The following is a 20946-nucleotide window of genomic DNA, read 5'->3' as shown; positions in this document are numbered from 1 at the left end:
GAATACTCTGAAACTCCATTTCACCTACGGTTTTGTCAAAGACAAAGTTTCTGACTTTCTGCTTTAACAGCTGGGAAGAAACAGCACGCTTATGTAAGATGATAAGCGGTGCAGGACTGAAGTGTTTCATAAACAAGAGAAAACAGATATTCTGTTACTGCATCCTGTCTTCATACTTAACTGTATGTTAGTGAAGACTTTCCAACTATCAATACCGTTAAACTGAGAGGCCAAAAAGGAAATGTTATCTGAGCAAAGATAAATGCTGGCCAGCATTGTCTTTACTTGCTCAAATCCAGTGTTTTAAAAACCCTTGTCTTGAAGTTAAAGACACTCTACAGATAAAATGTCTCCAAATGATTCTAACTTTCATGTACAATCACATACATGCAATCTTTATTTTTAGCTTCCGCTTGATTTCTGTCTGTCTTTGTTGCTATTATGCTAAAGAAACCTGCTAAAAACCAGGTACACAATACTGGGTTTAAAGTGAATATATTTTGGTATTGAAGTATTTTATTGTTCACTTCTAGCCTCTGGTAGTGCCTCATAGGATTCATTTGAGAAGTAGAAATGGGAGAGAAGAAAAGACATGCTCTGAAATAAACTGTAAGCATATGACAACATTAACTATTCTTAAAATAATCATTGATATTCACTTATTTCAACTCGTATTCTGCATAGCTGACGTATATAGAAACAGTTTTAGTGATATTCAGGAAAAGAAAAACTTATGCTGTTTCACTTAGGGATATAGTTTCTAGATGACTATGCAAAAGAAACATTAGTGTAAAGCATTTGAATGCCCCTTTTGTCAGCACTTCAGCAAATGCCACTATTGCTTCATCTTAACTGAACAGGACGCAACCTGAGCTCTTCTGAGAGCTGGTTGGTATCGCTTCATACGCCACTGCAGCAGGGATATTCGGAGTGATGCCAGATTGTGCTAGGTAGCAGAATGGCAGAGGAAGATTTTTCTGCCTTAAATTAGTCTCTTGTTGTGGTTTTTGCTTTTGAACTGAAACAGTCCTTTAGAAATCAGGAAAGGAGGTGGTTGATCGCTGGCCATTAAAAGCAGACTCCATCCCCCAAACTGTGGTCATTCTTTAGCTTGAATTAAATCAGAGCAATCCTTGGAGCTTTAGTTGTGCAAACTTTGTGCAGATGAGTTAAGATGATACTGCATCACACAAACTGAAATATGCATTAGTTTCCCGGAAACAGGCTGGCTGTGGCGATTAGCTCTATTGGGTTATGTTAATGTTGTCTACCTGGAGACAAAAGTAGATCTAGCACCTGATATAGCCTCTGGGTCTCCTGATAATGGCCGATATGCAAACTTGAGACTTGGCCAAACAGCCAAGTCAGTGAAATGCCGCAAATGGGTGCCCTAAGGCTAACCTACCTCATTATAATGTTAAAACCCACACCTCCTAGCTAGAAAAGCCCCCAACCCAAATAAGCCCCCTACTCTCTGGGCATGCGTAGTGAATTAAAAGAGAACTGTATCTTTAAGATGAAGTAAGAAAGATCCTAACCAATAGTTAGCTAAAGGGTGGGACCAGTAGGTGTAACTAACTTTGTTAACTGTTTAAATACCTGTCATGATTTCAACTGGGTGTGCATGCTAGGAGGAAAGATCCCCCATGCACCCAGCGCTGCAATAAACCAATGTCGGCTTTCTAAACTATCATTTGGTTTGGAGAGTTTTCTTGGTTACGATTTTCGGTAACATAATTACAGTCCAACTTAGATTCTTGTTTTCATTTCTCCTCTGTAGTTGGTCAAGTAAAATTTGGTCCACCGTTGAGGGAGGAGACAGAGCCACATCGTGAGTTTGTGAGTTACAAGCATGGGCTATGCTCTGCACATTATTCCCTGCAAATGTCTGTGGAGGAGGAGAAATCCAAGATGTGTAGCATACCTCCTTAGTGCTACTGAAGTTGGTAGTGAATTTTTCTGACAAGTAGCATATTGGTCCTGGATCTTTTGGTGCCATTGCACTATATGCAGCAAGACCCCTTATTCGTGGGCTCTGCCAGGTGTGATGTATGTGCTAAGCAACAGCCCTTGGTCTTGTGGGTTTCCCCTGTGCTTTATACCTCATTGCCAAGTATATAATTCCCTTTATTTATAGAGTTATTTTTTTAATTGTAGAATGCCTGTGCATATTCAAATGTTTCTCTCCCTTGTGCTTGTATTGACACTTGAGCCACGCCGAGTCTGGCAGTTGATGTATTCTGTGAAGGTGTGTTGCCAATGTTTTCATCCTACGGACCTGTCAGTGCAAGGGGTGTGAGAACTCAAGCAGTGAGGGAAAAGGTGTCTGTGCTGCCTCACGCACGCGATTGCAGCAGCTTCCTCTCTTCTATGGAGACTGTTGCTTTCCACACTTGTGCACTTGGGCAGTTTCTTCACATTCCTGGATAAAAAAGACACTCCTTTGCTTCCTTACTGCAGACTTCTGTGTTCTCTGTTTTTCTAAGGCAGGTGTTGAGGTGAAAAAGTTGGCTTAGTGCATAGGTGGGAGGGACATTGGCTTTGCTGAGTTGGTTTTGGGAAGGGTGTGTAGCTGGGAATGTAATTCCTCTTCTGAAGGCTACAAACTACACGTGAGTGGGATTTCTGGCGTAGGTTTCCTTGTACTGCTCTGTCGTTGTACTAAAATCTCCTTCCCGGTGCCTTGTCCTTTGGTAGTGGGTCAGCTGGCTCTGGGTGTATGAGTTTGTACGTGATCGGCTGGACAGGTAGTCTGCAGGTTCTAGTGCCCGTTGGAGACAGGGGAGAATAGCTTACCACATCTCACGTAGGACTTAGGCAGTTGTTTCAGATATGTTATTTAGACCTTGACATGACTGCATAACAACATCATTTCGGAGCCCTGGTTATACAAGTGTTTGTTAAACATGGTAATGAAGTCAGTGTTTCACTGTAAACTCATCACCGTAAACTCCAAAAGATTTTTGAACTGATTCCAAGTTATCCCGGCTTTGCTCCCCTGTTGCATTGTCTGGATTATAAAGAAAATACAATTGGTAGCATCGTATAGTTCAAATTATAATGCTTGGCTCCTTAAGAATTTCATTTATTTCTACAGACACAGAATCATAATTGCAAAGAGATGTTAAGGGAGAAGCTGAAGTTTTAAAAATACTTTTTCTGTTTCTTTCTTGCTTTATCAGTTACTGACCAAACCAAACCAGTTAGCGGACAACTTCATGGGGCAGAGATGTGTTTTCCTTGCACCTTAGGAACCTGAGTTGCTAAACCGGGGAGAGGGATTTTCTGCAGGGACTAAAGCACAACTTTGGAGAGCACTTCTTCCTCCGGTGTTGTTGGGAGGGAGGAAGAGCCTTTTCCTACCTTGTGGGTTAGCAATCAGGGCCTTTGCACTTTGGAATGGCAGAAGCCCTTGCTGCTCCAAGAAGGGACTTGAACGATGCAGATTAATTCTGCTGATAAGGAAATCTCTTAGTATTGTCTGCTCCTGTTGGAGTTTGGGTATTTGAAACCTGTCCAAAGAACTTGCCTCATCTCCCTGCCTGTAGGGAAGATCCCTGATTGCTTGTTTGGATCTTTCCGAAGAGGGCAATTAACTGGTCCACTGCTCGTATCAGAATGAAGCATGCAGTCCTGATCTGTCCTTTCCAGATAAAACAGAGCTATGATTTTGAAAATGATGATGTTGGGTCTGGAGACCAAAGAAAAACTGTATTTTGTCATTAGATATAGAACCGATGGACAATTTAAATTGGCATGTCAAATGCGAACTAGAGCTCTGTTCACAGAATGGCTGTTCCAGCAAAGAGCCTTAGCACAAAGCAGGCTGAGGGAGAAGTTTGTAACAACCTACACGCTCTTTTAAATGCAAGCGGGAGCAAGAGGTGCCTGTCTGTTCCTCCAGCACTAACAGTGTGGATCCCTTTTCCTTACAGCAGTTCTTCTGACCCTTTTGCTTCTGTCTCACTAAAGCATGCTTAAATTTGATGTTTATAAGGCAAAGGACTGGACCGCTGCAGCATGAGGAGTTATTGGTGGTGGTGCACGGAGATGTGGAACTGGCACATACTTGCCTCTAACTGAGGCAGTTTGTCGCTCATTGCCACAGCTCAGGTGGTGAACAATAATCCATTCTTTTGGTGTGACTCGGTAGTGTCTGGTAATGTGACCGTACCCTTCGCTGTGTTTTACCTCCATCCCCAGAACTGGCTTAACATGGTTTGAGTTTCAACTAACAACTTTTTTTTTAGCAAGAAACTTTCCCTTTGTGTCTACGTGGCTTTCAGTCACAATGTAAATAATTTGAGTGTCTTGATCTCTGTCTAACAAACAGCCTGGCAGTAGTGATTTTTGGACGATTCAGAAGAAAAATACTACACTGCAAGATCTAACCTGGTATTTTTCATCTTATACCTTTCTTTGTCAGTGTTAGTTTTGTCTTTGTTTTCCTTTTTCAAAGCTCATGTTGTGCCCTGTTGTTGTACTGGTGTTTTCATCTGTGTAAAAGCCATTCAGTCAGTATAAGGATGAGTCTAGATGTGGGTTTCTGTAATGTGGGAAGGAATTCTTAGTATGTGCAGTATTGAAAGTATTTAACCCGTATTCATGTTTAGTTGAATCATTTGTATAGAAGGGGCTCAGTATTAGGCACTCATTCTAATTTCTTTATTTAACTGCCTTGCAAAGCATAACTTGTTAGTTTTTTGGAGGGTGGTTAAAAATAGAAGAGACAGTCTCTTTGTATTTTTGTCTGGTAGTTCCTTTAAATAGTCCCATGAAAGACTATAAAATTACATAAATGTAAGTCTCTGAATTCTCCAGATGGTAATTGTGTGACAGAATGAATATACACTGAATAGCAGTAACAGAAAGTGGGGTCATAAGTGTTTTCAATGGCATTTGGCATCGCTTACAGACTGATACGTTTTTGACATTTTCTTTTACTGCACTGCTAAAAAATTTGGTTCCTAGCATTGCAGTGTAGAAATTACTCTAGAAAGAGAGTTTTCTTATTTCTGTGCTCTTTAGGCACTGTGTAGTTCGAAAAGTAATGCTTTGAAATCTTGGACATCTTCATATACTGTTAAAAAAGTTAAAGAAACGTTCTGTACTAGATGAAGAGCATTATTCTGCTAACTTTCTTTGATTCGTGAGATGTTTCATAGAAGTGCAGTGAGGGGAACATGGAAGACTGGGCTGCTTGGGAATGTCTTGGTTTGTTTTTCATGTGGTGTTTTTTGTTTTGGATTTGTTACAAATCTGTAATATAAAAACTCACCTACACAATGTACGTAGGTGAGCAGGCACTTCTTTACTGCAGCGCTGGACGCCCAGGGGATCACTCCACCTAGTGTGCGTGCCTAGTTTCTCTGCTACAAAAGTTATATTCAACTAAAGTATACATATTCATCATATTTCCAAGAAACAATTAACATACTCATACAATTTCCGAGAACTCATAAATATATGTAAATGCTCGTGAGGCATGCGCCTTCAGGTACAGAGGTGGTCGTCTGATGTCCTCTGGTGGTCGTCCATAGTCTTCCTCATGGTGTCCTTTAGTTGAACCCCATCTTTGCGCATGCTCAGGTTGGTTGCAAAATCCCATTCTTGGAATCTTCTTAAGTTTTCCTCGGTTTACTGACCAGGCCTATAACTTACCATTCTCTTGACAAGCAAACCCTATCGATTCACAATGCTACATTGTTCAACAGTTAGTTTATGATTAAATCACAGATAAATCATGCCTAGTTACCTTCATACAGAATATATATAATTTATTTTTTATTAATCGCTCTCTGGATTATACTGTTCTATCAATATCCATCCTTAAAATAATCAATGGTTATTTCTATTAATATCTATTGATTGGCATTCTTGATATTCAAATCAAGATGGGAAAGGTAAGGAATTTTCCAAGCAGCATCACTGGTGCCTATCAGGTCACATTGTCACGGGACTCAAACGAAACTTTTCTATTCAATTCTTCATCGTTCCATCTCGTTACTGTTAGTTCCTTAGTATGGAACGGCAACTCCCTGGTGAGGTTCCTATGGTTAATGTTTCTAACTGAAAAATCCTAACATATGCATTTGTATTTTATTATTTTATTTATTAATCATATTTAACCTTTCTGTATGATTATATTTGATTATTTTAAAAAATCAGAGTATTTACAACAGATTTGTTTGTTTTGGCATGAGTTGGCTTGGTGTGACGTGAATCTGCCAATACCATAGTTACTGAGAGCTTAGACTGTCTTCCCCGTTCGTGGAAGGATTTTCCTGTATTGCTTGATTATGAAAATGTTTCATAAATTGCGTTGAGATGAGTAGCTTAGATTTCTCTGTACACGGTTGGAGCACCTCCATCGTGTGCAATTGCTCTGGTTTGGGGAGTGTGGTTTTGGTTTTTCGTTTTGGTTTTCTTTTGTTTTCATCTTTTCAGTTTAACGCTTTTTAAAATCTGCCTTTTTCAGGTTACTTTCAGTGTTTGTCGCATGTCTTGCTAGCCTCGTATCTGGGGGTCTGAGAGACAGCTGAGAACATGTCTCCTAACTGGACTGTCCTTTCCCATCCTTCTTTTGCCCCATGCTGTTCAGTACCCTCTTCAAAAATTATTACTATGATAAAGCTTGTAAAGTACTGTTGTTGTCCCATTCGTGGGAGGGTTTTTAAAGTCAATCGACAGCACTCTCTGTGTTTCACTGCTTTCTTCACAACCTCCTGTGCTCATTGTGAATCAAAGAGGAGAATTCTGGTTTGGTGGCAATGCTTCACCCATTTGTGAGGTTTTTTCCAGTAAGACCTAATCCTTCTTGAAACTAGGAGAAATATTTAGTAGTTGGTTCCTTCTTCTGTTGTGGACCAGCACACACTGATCAGACTTTCTCTCTCTGTCTCTGTCCTTCCCCCACTCCCCGCTCCTGCTCTTGACAGTATTGGCTTCGGCTATGTTCAGTGAGGGAAGTGTTATGTGGATTTTTCAAACGTCATCAAGAGGAAAAGACTACTTTTTCAGAAGCATAATATATCACCTACTATTGTTGGGGTCTTTCCCATGCTATTCTACTGGGTTTATAAAATACCTTATGAGCAGCAACTCTTTTGCATAGCAATGTGCCTCTAAGATCCTACCCCAAAAAATCATCAGAAATTGAGACATATTTGGGGCATCACGAGTCATAAAAGGTATACAGTCAAGGCTGGGAGCAAATCTGGGGAGTGAGTGAGACTATTTTTATTTATTACCTCACATTTGGCACAGCTGGATGGGTCATATGGCAGCTTATGCAGTCACCATGCACATTACCTTTTAAAAACTTGACAGCTACGATGTGGTTACCCTTAAAAAGCATTCTTCTCCTTTTCCTCTTCCCCCTCCCTCTGCAGCTGTGTTCCTGAAACAGCTACCTGGATCTGCCAGGATGGAGAAATTCAGTAAAGGTCTTGTTAGCAGGGAAAATTCTGTGTCCAAACCCCAGTATCCCTTCATGCAAATGGCAAACAGACAAAGACAAGATAGTACTCCTCTTTGATCTTCTACAAATGTACCCCTTTGATTCGTATCTAAATACATAACAGAATATTGTGCTCTAGGTACAGGGCTCTTCTCTTTTTCAGGATAGGTCTTTTTTACTTTTTCTGCACCTAGACCACAAGTTCTTCAGGAACTTACTTGGGCACCTTCCACTGTTTGAGACTTTCTTGCACATTTTGCTTCCTGTCATTTTGAGTTCCTCCTGTTCCTATTCCGGTCATTGCACAGTGTTTTGGCAGCTGTTTTCTGACAATCTCCTTTGCCTCGGGAGCAGCAGAGGTATGCTGGTCTTTAAAAAAAAAAAAAAAAAAAAAAAAAAGTCTTCCCTGCACATTAGACTTCACATAGGGTAGACCTCAAACAAATGCTTCTCCCATATTTTTCCCTGTCTTTCTGTGTACTTTAAAAGCATTTGTTTGGATACAGACTCAAATAAGTGGGAGAGCTGAGCATTGCATTTGCAGTGAGCTCAGTAAATGGTTTAAATCAAAGTAATCTTCTCCCAAAATATGTGCACCTTTGCTCTGGAACAATTTTTGAGTTTTATGCTATTGATCCTGGGAGAAGCACCTGAAAATCCAATGGCTAACGACATATATGAGTATTCATCTTGTATTGCGGCAGCCACCACGATGACAGTCTCGGGAATCTACCTGAGCTGGTGTAGTAGGACCCAATTTCTGTCAGTTGAAATGTTTTTGCTATAATTAAGCCTATGTTCAGAAGCAGTCTCAAGTACGTGACATGCTGAGGAATAATGTGCAGCTTCTTTCAGGTTCTTGTTTCCACCAGGTCGGTTCCCCGTTCGGGTTCCCTGTGTGGCGTTGCAATGGCTGTGTCAGTGTGGTGGAGGGAGGTGCGTGGGGTAGAGAGAAGGCGGGAGTAAGGGCTGTTAAACCCAGCTTCTGCAGAGCTGTTGCTGTATGTGTAAGTGCATCCACCTCCCAGAGGTGACGTGTTGTACTTAGCAGTGGTGGGGTCAGTCCAGGGGAATCTGTACGAGAATTTGGCTTCTAGCCCCAGAAGCCCCATTTCTGAGCAACAGAGCTTATTGTTGTTCTGATTCAAAACAAAAGGTCATGTTGAGCAAATAATAATATTTTCATTCAGGTTACCCTGATCTGCAAGGAAGTATTGTGGCAAAAAATCTTTCTTCCCTTTCATAGTGAGCTGAAAAATAATTCCAGTTCATATATGCTAGACTGAGCTGCATACCTTGTTAAGTTATAAATGCCATCAGAGAATCCCCCAAAAAAGATGAGGTAGGAAGGAACCCCTGGAGATCTCTAGCCTACTCCTGCTTAAAACAAGGGCAGCTTCCAAGCTAGATCTGAGGTTTAGTTAAAGGCATGGGCACAGTATGGATGGATGGTAAATTGACCATCGCAGGCTGCCCTGGCTGTAATGCTTTCGGATATTCTCTTTTCCCAGTAAATGGAGCGCTAAGTTCAGTTTTTACAAAGAATGCTCGGCTTCCAGGGCTTCCAGTAAGCCTGTATCCATTATTTAATTGATGGAGCACTTTGGGGAGTCTCAGTGAGCCTCACGTATCCCATTGAGCCTCCTGTGGTTTGAGGTTCCTTTTCAGTAAGCCATTAGCTCTTTCTACCATCCCATTTGATGGAGGGTAATATGGAATACCCATTTAATTTCCTCTTGTCTTACCCAATCTTGCACTTCCTTACACGAAAAATGTGAGCCATTATCACTTTGGAAAACATCAGGAGTAGGTAGATTTGAGAACCAAACCGAGAGCCCTGGCACTGTATTTTGCCCATCGGCTTTCTGACAGTTGCCATAAGCAAGTTGCCGGAGACTGCTTCTACTCCTGTGAGGATGTATCGATATCCTGCGGAGGATTTGAATGGCCCAATGTAGTCAATTTGCCATGTAGGCCATACGAGTTTTCCCTTCACTGATACGTAGAGGTGGTGCTTTAGCAGGACAATCTGCTGGTAATTTCAGTCTACACTGGGGATGTTCTGTAAGAACAGCTTCACAAGTTTTTCTGTTCGTAGGCCAGCCTTTGTGCAGCAAAGTGAAGTGCTTCTTTTCCTGTGTGGCCTAGGTTTCGGTGCAACCATTCTCCCCGTCGATCCCACTCGGGATTGAAGGTGATTTTCCTAATGTTAGTTAGCTCATCTACCTTTTGATTCCACTTTGTGGCTGGTTGATTATCCTTGGCATGAGCTTTTACCCATCCTATCTTGAAAGGTGTTTTCCTGGCTATCTCTAGTAATAATTGACAGTCTTTGTTTCTCCAGGCTGGGGACCTATTTACTTCCCAAATCAAGGTTGCCCATTGACAGAGCCACTGTGTGGCACCGGCCCACACAGCACTAAGAGTCTACATAGATGAGTTTTGCTTAATTCTGTGCTGTTAAAACAACTGCTTTTATTTCTCCTACTTGTTTGCTGCCTGCACCTTCTTCTATTAGTTGTTTGCTGGTGGTAATAATTAATGCAAGGGCCTTATATTGCCGTTTATCATTTACCCTTTTTGCCGAAGCATCCGTAAACCAAATGTTTTCTGTTGGTGTACCCTCAGCGAGGGGCGGTGCATCTGGGATGGGTGAAGGTTTAAAAGGTGGTTGTAGCACTCAAGGTTCTGTGTTTGTGGGCATCTGCAATTTGGGAACCTGAGTGTGTCCTTCAGTTAATTGCATATTCTCTGCAACTCCTGTTAGGTAGTCATAGCATTTTCTGGGAAATGACAGAAAATCCAGGTACCTGCTTCCTCCAGTATCCTAAAGTTCCCATTAGTTGTTGTAAGTCCTTCCTTGACTGGGGCTTTTGCAGCTCTTTGATTTTTCTTAAGGTATCTGGAGGAATCACTGCACTGCCTGCTATCCACCAAGTACCTAGAAGTTTTACTTCTTTACATTTTCCGGGTGGAATCTCAATTTCTGCTTTATTTAGTGCTTGCCATACTGCCGCTGCCGCTTCCCCCACCTTCTTAGGGGAAGTTCCTCTAGTCAGGATATCATCTATATAATTGGTACAGTTTAACTTCTTGGGGGAGTGCAACTGTCTGTAAAAGTTCAGCAAGTGCTGCAGGAGCAATTGTGGGTGAATGTTTATACCCCTGTGGGAGTCTGTTGAAGGTATGTTGTGTTCCCTCCCAAGTGAAAGCAAACTTCTCTTTATCCTCCTCCTTCAAGGGAACCGTAAAGACCATCTCTTTTGCATCTAGCACAGCCATCCATGGATGTGCAGCTGCTTGCAAAGTAGCTGTTAAGTTTGCAATGTTTGGTACAGCAGCTGTTAGCAGGGCTGTCTTAGCATTCAGGTGCGGATAATCAATTGTTAAATGCCAGCTCCAGTCTGGCTTCCCAACTGGCCAGACAGGTGAGTTCTATGGGGAGTAGGTTCTGGAGATAATTTGTCATTTCTCCAAATCAGCTATGACTTAAGAAATTCCATTTTGTGTCGCAGCAGAAATCGGATATTGTGGTACGTTAGTGATTTTTGACTCAGGGAGCGCAGGGGCTGCGCAAAGTACACGCACTGTAGCCTCCCTCTTTCTACTGGGGTTGGGATCGATGTTGGAGCCCAAGGACCACACTCTGCCATTTGGCAGGCGCCAGGTTTGTCTGTTGAAAACATCGAAACCTAGAATATTTTCATGGTGATCTGTAATTGCAAAGTGAGTAGTCGATGTGCGCTTCTCGCCCAGGAGCCATAAATTGACCTTGGCAGTTTGACACTCAGCACTTGCTCCATTCACACCGGTGATCTTAACTCTTTCCCATCCGGATCGCATGCCCAGCTTCTTGGCATCTTGTTGTGTTAGTAGTGAAATTTGTGCTTCCGCATCTATTAAAAACTTCACCAATTGTCCTTGAGGGCCAACTGGAATTAAGATATATGGGCCATCATCACTTATCTGCTGATAAGCCTCCACTTTCTGGACAGGCAGACCCAATGGCCTTCTGGACATCACTCGTTTTTTGGCTTCATGCCCTAGAGTTCCTCCCTAAAGGGGAGGAAGGGGTTGTCTCCCTTTCTGGGGACTGCTGCTGGAGGAGTTCCCTATTTCACTGTTACCTGGTTTCTGGAATGCTTCAATCAGACTCAAGATAATATTAGTAGGCTCACCTTGCATGCTGACTCCAGGAATGCCTAGGGCTAATGCATTCCTCATTTGCACCTCTTCAAGGGCTTCCCAATTAGGTCAATTGTCACAAGATCATTCTTCTGAGAAGTTGGGACTCATCCATGCTTCAGTAAATAAACTTGCCATCCTGCCTGACTACATCAATTTGTCCGGATAGAGGGTGAGAGAGTTCACTTCACTCGTAAGAGAGAGGCAACAACATGCTTCATTGACATAAAACATTGAGTTAACAAAGTTCAATGGTAAATGCAAGAGTGGTTTAACAAGACTGGATGGCAAGGAACACTGGATTATTTACTGCATAGAGGACAGGTCAGACAAAACTGTCAGGGAGACCCTTGCGTTGAGTCATGAGGTTCAGAGAGGACCCCCTTGCTTTCTAAACTTCTTCTGAGAGAGGAGGCTAGGTGCGGCTGGATCCAGACCTGGGCAACATCCTGCGGCTCTCCAGAGCTAAACAGAGGGTAGGAGCATGGGGCACACAGGGCAGGAATGCCTGGGTGTCCCAGCTTCATCCCCTTGGGGCTGGGGTGCACCGAGGTGGACGGTCTCTTTCTAAAGACCTCCCAAGGAAGGGTTTGTCCTCAACGTCCAGATTCAGCCCCCCATGGGTTTCCCCTGCCCATGCTCCTCTTCCACCTCTCAGCCCTTCAAAGAGTTGAAGGGGTGCTTTTCTCTCTTTGGCCTCAGGACATGCAGCTCAAGCTCGCCCTGGTGCAGAGCATCACCGAGGTCAGCTGTGCCATCCAGGCTGTGGGCGACTGTGGCAGCTTTGAGCTCTCCTTAAAGCGGAAGGCGATGTGGACCTCGCTGGTGAGTACCCGTAGGTGGGGCAGTCGCACGGGGGAGTTTTGGGCTGCGCCATCAGACTGGTTTCCCCAGAGGCACGATGTGGGGAGGGGAGCAGGGTCCCTCCTGCGGTGCCTTTGGGGATGCGTGGGGGTGATGGGGCAGTGTCTGCCCAGACCTGGCAGCAGAGCCTGTCCCCAGGGGAGGCGGGAGGGCTGTCCCATGCCCCGGCCAACTCTGTGCTTCTCTCTCTGGGACTTGCAGGACTGGATCAAGGGGGAGCCCTGGGACTCCCTGGTGTATGGAGTGTTCCAGGCCCTGGAGGAGTTGAGGTGAGGTCTGTTCCCCAGGCTCTGGGGACTTCTAGTGTGCCCCATCCCAGCTGTCTGGGGCAGCCCCAGTGGCCTTGAGCATGGAGCCGGGAGCTGCTGGGGCTGTGGAGTGGGAGGGTGTCCCCCATGTTGGGTGTCTCCCCCAGGAAGGGAGCCCCCAGGGTTCCTTAACCTGGGGGCGGGGGTTTGCCTGCTGCCTGGGAGGAGGCAGGAATTGCTGGTGCTGAAGGCAGTGCTCGCTGGCATGGGCTGGGGGTGTTGGATTTGGGGCCCTCGATTAGGAGGAACCCAGCTGTGGTCTAAGCCACTCTGGAGAGGGCTAGTAAATCCTCTTTCTGTTTTCTTTTTTCCTCTGGCCAGCAAGCTGAGGCCACTTCTGAGCAGGGAGGAAAATCGCAAGTTGCTGTCAGTGTGCTGCCAGACTGTCTTGTCCTGTCCTTCCGAGGACTGGATGAACAAGGTCAGGAAGACAGTGAGGGCAGCCGTGAACACGCAGGTACCCACCAGCCAGTGCCTGCCCACCCCTGGGTCAGGGTCCCACCTCAGGTCGCCCCGGCAGCCCCCCAGCTCTGCTTTCCTGCTTTCAGCTTCTGCACATGAGATGCATGGAAGATCTGGGCCATCTCCTAGAAAGTCTTCTGGAGGCAGAGGAGACCTCTGCCTGCTTTGATGACGTGGTCCATGTGAGTGGCCATGGTGCAACAGGGAAAGTGTCGTGGGGACAGAGAGTGGAGGCATTAGAGGGTGTTAGGAGGTGGATACCTTTCCTACGGGAAAGTGGGGCTTTGGCTCCTCGCTCTGAGGCTGTGCGTCTGGCTGGAGCAAGGGGCTGAGCTGGGGGACGGGAGCGCAGGCCAGGCAGGGAAGTGGGCCCTGATTTAGGCAAAGCCAAGAGCCAGCCCTGAGCTGGGTGAGAGCAGCCTGGGGGAAGGCTGGAGTGGGGAGGTGCCGGCAGGGAAGCAACAGTGGGCTCAGGGCAGAGGCGGCTGGAGAGAGCGAGGTGGTGGAGGCTGCAGTGCCAGTGCTTAGTGGGGCTGGGGGCCGTGCTGGGAAGGGGCCAGAGAAGGAGGGAGTTGGAGAGGGACCTCAGGGAGAGAAAGATGCCTGTTGCGAGAGAGATGCACCCTGCCTCAGGTCCTGAAGGGCTGGCTCACCTCAGCCAAAGAATGGGAGCGGGAGAGAGCCCTGCAGGTTTGCGTCCATGTGCTGGGAGCTTGCAAGGAGCAACGTGAGCTTATGGTGAGTAAAGCCCCCCTGCATGCCCTGGTGCCCCCTTCCCACCATCTGTGTCCCCCAGAAGGGAGCCCTGCCCAACTGGGTGCTGGGTTTGGGGGCTCCTGGGGGATGGAGCTGCTAGGAGCAGAGGCTGCTGAAACCCTGAAGCCCCAGCAAATGGTTCCAGGAGGAGGAGGGCTCTTTCCAGCCCAGGATTTGTCAGCAGGGAATTCCTGCTGCACCGAGTTCAGGAGGGCCCTGGGTTTCCCTGTGGCCTTCACCGCCATCCCTTGGGTTCTCCTTTGCAGTATCTGGGGTCAGCGGTTGGGTTTCTGTAGACGTGACTCGTCTTTTTTCCTGGTGTTTGCTCCAGCCAAGACCATGGAGGTGGTGCCTCAGGCAGATGAGATCAGGTGCTTTGGTGAGGAGCTGAACAGCCCAGACACGGAGACTGTGGTGGAGACCTGTACCAAAATAGCAAAGGTAACTGGCCCCAAAAGACCGGGGTGGGGGCCCAGCTCCTGGGCTCCTGCACGTCTCCCTGCTCCCCTCCAGAGTCTCTCGCTGTCTCCAGAGCAAGCTGTCCAGGATGGCTGTTGTTAGCAAGTAGCAGGAGGCTTTGAGACAAGACTGTGCTTTAGACACACTGGAGCAGATACCGTGATGTGTGTATGTGCGTTCGCACATGTGTGAGTGCTTTTGTCAGAATACAAATTTGGTATATGAGCCAACGACGTGGGGGGAGACACTTCCAAATCGGTTAGCTGTGTCAGATGTAAACAGCACTGTATGCACAGCAGGAGGAAAAAGTGATTGCCCCCTCTACGATTGCCTGACTAACAGTCCCGTCAAGTTTCCTTTCCTTGCCGAATTGCTGGAGCAGAGCTGTGACGCGGTCTCTCCTGTTCCTGACTTCTCTCCAGGCTGTTTGCAAATGCATCCTTCCAGCACAGGCTACAGACTTTCTGAGTGCTGTCCTGGACAGCTTGCTGCATGTCAGACCTGCGTGTGTGAAGGCAGTATGGAAGTGGGTGTTCCATCTTCCTGGTGGAATGCAGGAAGGAAATAGTCCAGGAGGCAAAGGAGACCTTTTTCCCGTTTGACTTTGTCTTTTCTCCTGTTGGCTGTTGCACGACACCCTGTGCAGTTGGCATGGGCTCAAGAAACACTGCCTGTGTGCCGAGCCGAGGGGCTGCCGATGCTCCGAGTCGTGCATTGGCAACTGCTGCTGGGGTCTGCTCCAGCTGGTGACAGGGATGTGGGCCCGTCTTGTCCAAAGTCTTCCGTTGTCCAGGTCCTTCCCACGAGTGACGCACTGGGAGGCACCGACCTTGCCGTTCCTCCCCTTCCTCCGGGGTCACTGTCAGTCCTCCCTGCCCTGGGACCTGCTTCACTTTGCTCTTTCCTCACTTCTCCCCAATTCCCCCTACTCTGAGCTTTGCTGGGCACACCAGGTTTTCCATAGGTTTCATACTTGTTCATTGCTCTCATTGCTTTCCCCGACTGTGGTGTTTCCCAGCCTGCGAGGTGCCCTTCCTTTAGCCACCAGTTGCTGCCTGTTTGTAGCCTGGGAGCCTCTGGCCTCGTGCTGTGCCTGCCCTTTCAAGGCTCCTGTTCTCCTCCTCCGTTCCTGCTCTCCTGCGCTCCGTTTGGGCTCCAGGGCCAGCAGCAGCTCGCTCAGCCCAGACTAACTCCGTGGCTGTCCACCGCTGACAAAGGTCGGTCGCAGTGACAGCAGCCACGGGTAGCAGCCCACAGGATCGCGCCCAGCTGAGCTAAAGCTCACCCAGCCGTTAAGCCACTGCCATTACAGCCAGGGCAGGGTGTCCCTGTGCCGTCCCTGCGCCGTCCCTGCAGAGCCCGCGGCCGCTCTGGGCAGCGGGAGTGCCGCATCCGTGGGCTGTGGGGTCACCCCTTGCTGCTTCCCCAGGCGCAGAGCAGGTTCTGTCTGCACCACGGGCCAGAGGTAGGCAGCTGTGGGAGAAGCTGGGATCTTCCACGGATGAGGGACCTGGCTGCCTATTTGTCCTTATCATGGCCACGGCTTCTAGCTGTGAAAGGCTCAAGCAAACACTCCTTCCTTCAGGGGAAGGTCCTCTGTGTGGGGAAGGGGTTGGCGCTTTGGGAAAGGAGGGTAGAGGCAAGGAGAAGTGTCCCCGGAGAACTGGGTTCCTCTGGAAGGAGTCACGAGCCCTTGCAGAGGCCCTGCAAGGCATCTTCAGGGTCTCAAAGAGCGTGTTTGGTTTTGCTCTTGCATCGCTACAGACACGTGGGGAGAGTTAGTCAAGCGTTGGGTGTGAAATGTGTCCGTGTCCTCTGTGTGCACAATGGCACGCAGCTGCTCATACGGTGCCCAGGGACATGCCATGACTGAGTCTGCGCGTGTGAGTGCATGCATGTCTGTGTGTGCGTGTGCGCGCACAATTGCTAAGAGCACGCTCGGCTCCAGACGTGAGCCAGGATCAGGCAGGGTGGAAGGGGTGAGGTTTCGAGCTAGGTCTGGACTCTGTGTCACGGGAGCAGGCACTGCTCATATGCTGAATGACTGTGTCTGGGCCCCGCAGGAGGGGGTAAAGGATGCACCGAGCCCTTCTTTCTCCTCTTCTTCCATTCAGGTGCCAAAAATCCTGAACACCCTTTACACCTGCATGCAGCAGAGCACCCACAGGCCCTTACCCAATAATGACCACAAATGGCTCTTCACACCATTTTTCTGTATGTTCAGGTTAGTTCTTTCAGTCAGACACAGAAATCACAAGTGATTTCTTCTTCTTTCCCTGAAGTAATCAGTCTTTTAAGTAGTTACTGCTAAACAATGCGGAAGCTACCAAAAGAAGTTGAAGCAGGTACTTTCCTCCTCACAAGCAGCATATCATTGAAGTGCTTCCCCTATTAAATTCTCTTCTCTACTCTAAAGGGTCCCTGTTTTCTCTGCCCCCAAGGTAAACTCCAGAGCTATTCATGGGGTTTCAAAGAAAGGCACAGGTAGTTTACCTGCCTTTAAAAAAAAAAAAGGGCACTCAGAGCTATGAATGGAGACTGTTTACTAAACACTGCACAGACAAATTAACCAAAGAGCAGACGTTAATGGGAAAAGCTGGGAGCAGAATGAGAAGCATCACACAACTAAAGCTATCCCAAGCACTTAGGCCTCCATCAAGGACCACAAGCCCTGAGGCTGATGATGGCTGTTGGATGAGCTTCCCTCCCCCAGGTGGAAACACCTCTCACTGTGCTGTGCTCAGACCAAAGAAGGAAAAAGCGATACACCCCCCCACATCTAAAGGCATGCCACTCCTTTCAAAGGTAAATTTTGATTTATTTAGATAAACTGCCTGGCCAGTTTTAGCACCTGCCTCTAGAGTATATTGATTTCATCCACCCCTACCCACAAAAACTTCTGACTGAGTGCTGAGTAATGTGGAGTCAGGTGGACTTAGACAAGCGCGCTGCTACCAGGGAACTGTATTTTTAACCTATTTACAAGTATTTGTTGCTTTGAAGCTGCCCGAGGGTCAGCATGCCCTCGCTACTGGAGGTTCTTGCTCTGTGCAGGCACTAAGGAAGACATTTCTGGCCACAGGTTATTTTAAAGCACAGCCGAACATACAGTTTATGACCTCCTGAGAATTATCTCCCAGACAGATCCGGAACAAGGGCAAAACTTGTATATTTAACATGCATTTGGGTTACCTGACTGTTAAACATGTTACAAATCTGTAATATAAAAACTCACCTACACAATGCATGTAGGTGAGCAGGCACTTCTTTATTGCAGCGCTGGACGCACAGGGGATCGCTCCACCTAGTGTGCGTGCCTAGCTTCTGCACTACCAAAGTTATATACAATCAAAGTATACATATTCATCATATTTCCAAGAAACAATTAACATATGCATACAATTTCTGAGAACTCATTAATATAAGTAAATGCTCGTGAGGCATGCACCTTCAGGTACAGAGGTGGTCGTCTGACGTCCTCTGGTGGTCGTCCATAGTCTTCCTCATGGTGTCCTTTAGTTGAACCCCATCTTTGCGCATGCTCAGGTTGGTTGCAAAATCCCATTCTTGGAATCTTCTTAAGTTTTCCTTGGTTTACTGACCAGGCCTATAACTTACCATTCTCTTGACAAGCAAACCCTATCGATTCACAATGCTACATTGTTCAACAGTTAGTTTATGATGAAATCACAGATAAATCATGCCTAGTTACCTTCATACAGAATATATATAATTTATTTTTTATTAATCGCTCTCTGGATTATACTATTCTATCAATATCCATCCTTAAAATAATCAATGGTTATTTCTATTAATATCTATTGATTGGCATTCTTGATATTCAAATCAAGATGGGAAAGGTAAGGAATTTTCCAAGCAGCATCACTGGTGCCTATCAGGTCACATTGTCACGGGACTCAAACGAAACTTTTCTATTCAATTCTTCATCGTTCCATCTCGTTACTGTTAGTTCCTTAGTATGGAACGGCAACTCCCTGGTGAGGTTCCTATGGTTAATGTTTCTAACTGAAAAATCCTAACATATGCATTTGTATTTTATTATTTTATTTATTAATCATATTTAACCTTTCTGTATGATTATATTTGATTATTTTAAAAAATCAGAGTATTTACAACAGATTTGTTTGTTTGTTTTGGCATGAGTTGGCTTGGTGTGACGTGAATCTGCCAATACCATAGTTACTGAGAGCTTAGACTGTCTTCACCGTTCGTGGAAGGATTTTCCTGTATTGCTTGATTATGAAAATGTTTCATAAATTGCGTTGAGATGAGTAGCTTAGATTTCTCTGTACACGGTTGGAGCACCTCCATCGTGTGCAATTGCTCTGGTTTGGGGAGTGTGGTTTTGGTTTTTTGTTTTGGTTTTCTTTTGTTTTCATCTTTTCAGTTTAACGCTTTTTAAAATCTGCCTTTTTCAGGTTACTTTCAGTGTTTGTCGCATGTCTTGCTAGCCTCGTATCTGGGGGTCTGAGAGACAGCTGAGAACATGTCTCCTAACTGGACTGTCCTTTCCCATCCTTCTTTTGCCCCATGCTGTTCAGTACCCTCTTCAGAAATTATTACTATGACCAAGCTTGTAAAGTACTGTTGTTGTCCCATTCGTGGGAGGGTTTTTAAAGTCGATCGACAGCACTTTCTGTGTTTCACTGCTTTCTTCACAACCTCCTGTGCTCATTGTGAATCAGAGAGGAGAATTCTGGTTTGGTGGCAATGTTTCACCCATTTGTGAGGTTTTTTCCAGTAAGACCTAATCCTTCTGGAAATTAGGAGATCTATTTAGTAGTTGGTTCCTTCTTCTGTTGTGGACCAGCACACACTGATCAGACTTTCTCTCTCTGTCTCTGTCCTTCCCCTACTCCCCGCTCCTGCTCTTGACAGTATTGGCTTCAGCTATGTTCAGTGAGAAAAGTGATATGTGGATTTTTCAAACGTCATCAAGAGGAAAAGAAGCATAATATATCACCTACTATTGTTGGGTTCTTTCCCATGCTGTTTTACAGGGTTTATAAAATGCCTTATGAGCAACAACTCTTTTGCAGAGCTCCATGTCTCTAAGATCCTGCCCCAAAAAAATCATCAGAAATTGAGACATATTTGGGGCATCACGAGTCATAAAAGGTATACAGTCGAGGCTGGGAGCAAATCTGGGGAGTGAGTGAGGGTATTTTTTCTTATCACCTCGCATTTGGCACAGCTTATGCAGTCACCATGCACGTTACCTTTTAAAAACTTGACAGCTACGATGTGGTTACCCTTAAAAATCATTCTTCTCCTTTTCCTCTTACCCCTCCCTCTGCCGCTGTGTTCCTGAAACAGCTACCTGGATCTGCCAGAAGGATGGAGAAATTCAGTAAAGGTCTTGTTAGCAGGGAAAATTCCGTGTCCAAACCCCAGTAGCCGTTCATGCAAATGGCAAACAGACAAGAACAAGATAGTACTCCTCTTTGATCTTCTACAAATATACCCCTTTGATTCGTATCTAAAGACAGAATAACAGAATATTGTGCTGTACGTACAGGGCTCTTCTCTTTTTCAGGATAGATCTTTTTTACTTTTTCTGCACCTAGACAGCAAGTTTCTGAGGAACTTACTAACTTGAGTACCTTCCGCCGTTTGAGATTGTCTTGCACATTCTGCTTCCTGTCATAGTCTTCCTCATGGTGTCCTTTAGTTGAACCCCATCTTTGCGCATGCTCAGGTTGGTTGCAAAATTCCATTCTTGGAATCTTCTTAAGTTTTCCCCGGTTTACTGACCAGGCCTACAACTTATCCTTCTCTTGACAAGCAAATCCTACCTATTCACAGTGCTACATTGTTCATAGCTAGTTTATGATTAAATCGGGGTAGCTCATACCTAGTTACCCTTATACAGAATATATATATATATATAACTTTAGATCTTTTAATAATCACTTTCTAGCTTATACTTTTCTGTCAATTTCCATGCCTATGAATAATCAGTGTTTATTTCTATCTATCGATTGGCATTCTTGATATTCATATAAAGATGGGAGGGTAAGGGGATTTTCAAGCAGCATCACTGGTGCATATCAGGTTACACTGTCACAGGACTCAAACAACACTTTTCTATTCAATTCTTCATCGTTCCATCTCGTTACTGTTAGTTCCTCAGTATGGAACGGCAACTCCCTGGTGAGGTTCCTATGGTTATTGTTTGTAACTTAACAATCCTAACTTATTTATTTATTAATTAAATTTAACCTTTTCTATATATCATATTTTGATTAAAAATCAGAATATTTACAACAACTCTGTCCTGGGAGGGGGCCAGGGAATCCAGTTTGGACTGGGAATGATCCCAATATGTCCTGGGAGGGGGCCAGGGGATCCAGTTTGGACTGGGAATGATTCCAGTGTGTCCAGGGAGGGGGCCAGGGGATCCAGTTTGGATAGGGAATGATCCCAGACTGT

General features: G+C 45.6%; 1 protein-coding gene across 1 annotated transcript in view; it reads right to left on the bottom strand.

Annotated features, from left to right (window-relative positions):
• LOC132320849 (ATPase family AAA domain-containing protein 2-like) overlaps nucleotides 1-20946 on the bottom strand; it is a 102056-nt gene that overhangs the window by 26572 nt on the left and 54538 nt on the right. The gene's annotated exons all lie outside the window — the stretch shown is intronic.

This window comes from Gavia stellata, unplaced genomic scaffold, assembly GCF_030936135.1.
Source record: "Gavia stellata isolate bGavSte3 unplaced genomic scaffold, bGavSte3.hap2 HAP2_SCAFFOLD_34, whole genome shotgun sequence".
Taxonomy (NCBI): domain Eukaryota; kingdom Metazoa; phylum Chordata; class Aves; order Gaviiformes; family Gaviidae; genus Gavia; species Gavia stellata.
The sequence above is the reverse complement of the archived record's forward strand: the minus strand, read 5'-3'. Positions and strand labels throughout refer to the sequence as shown.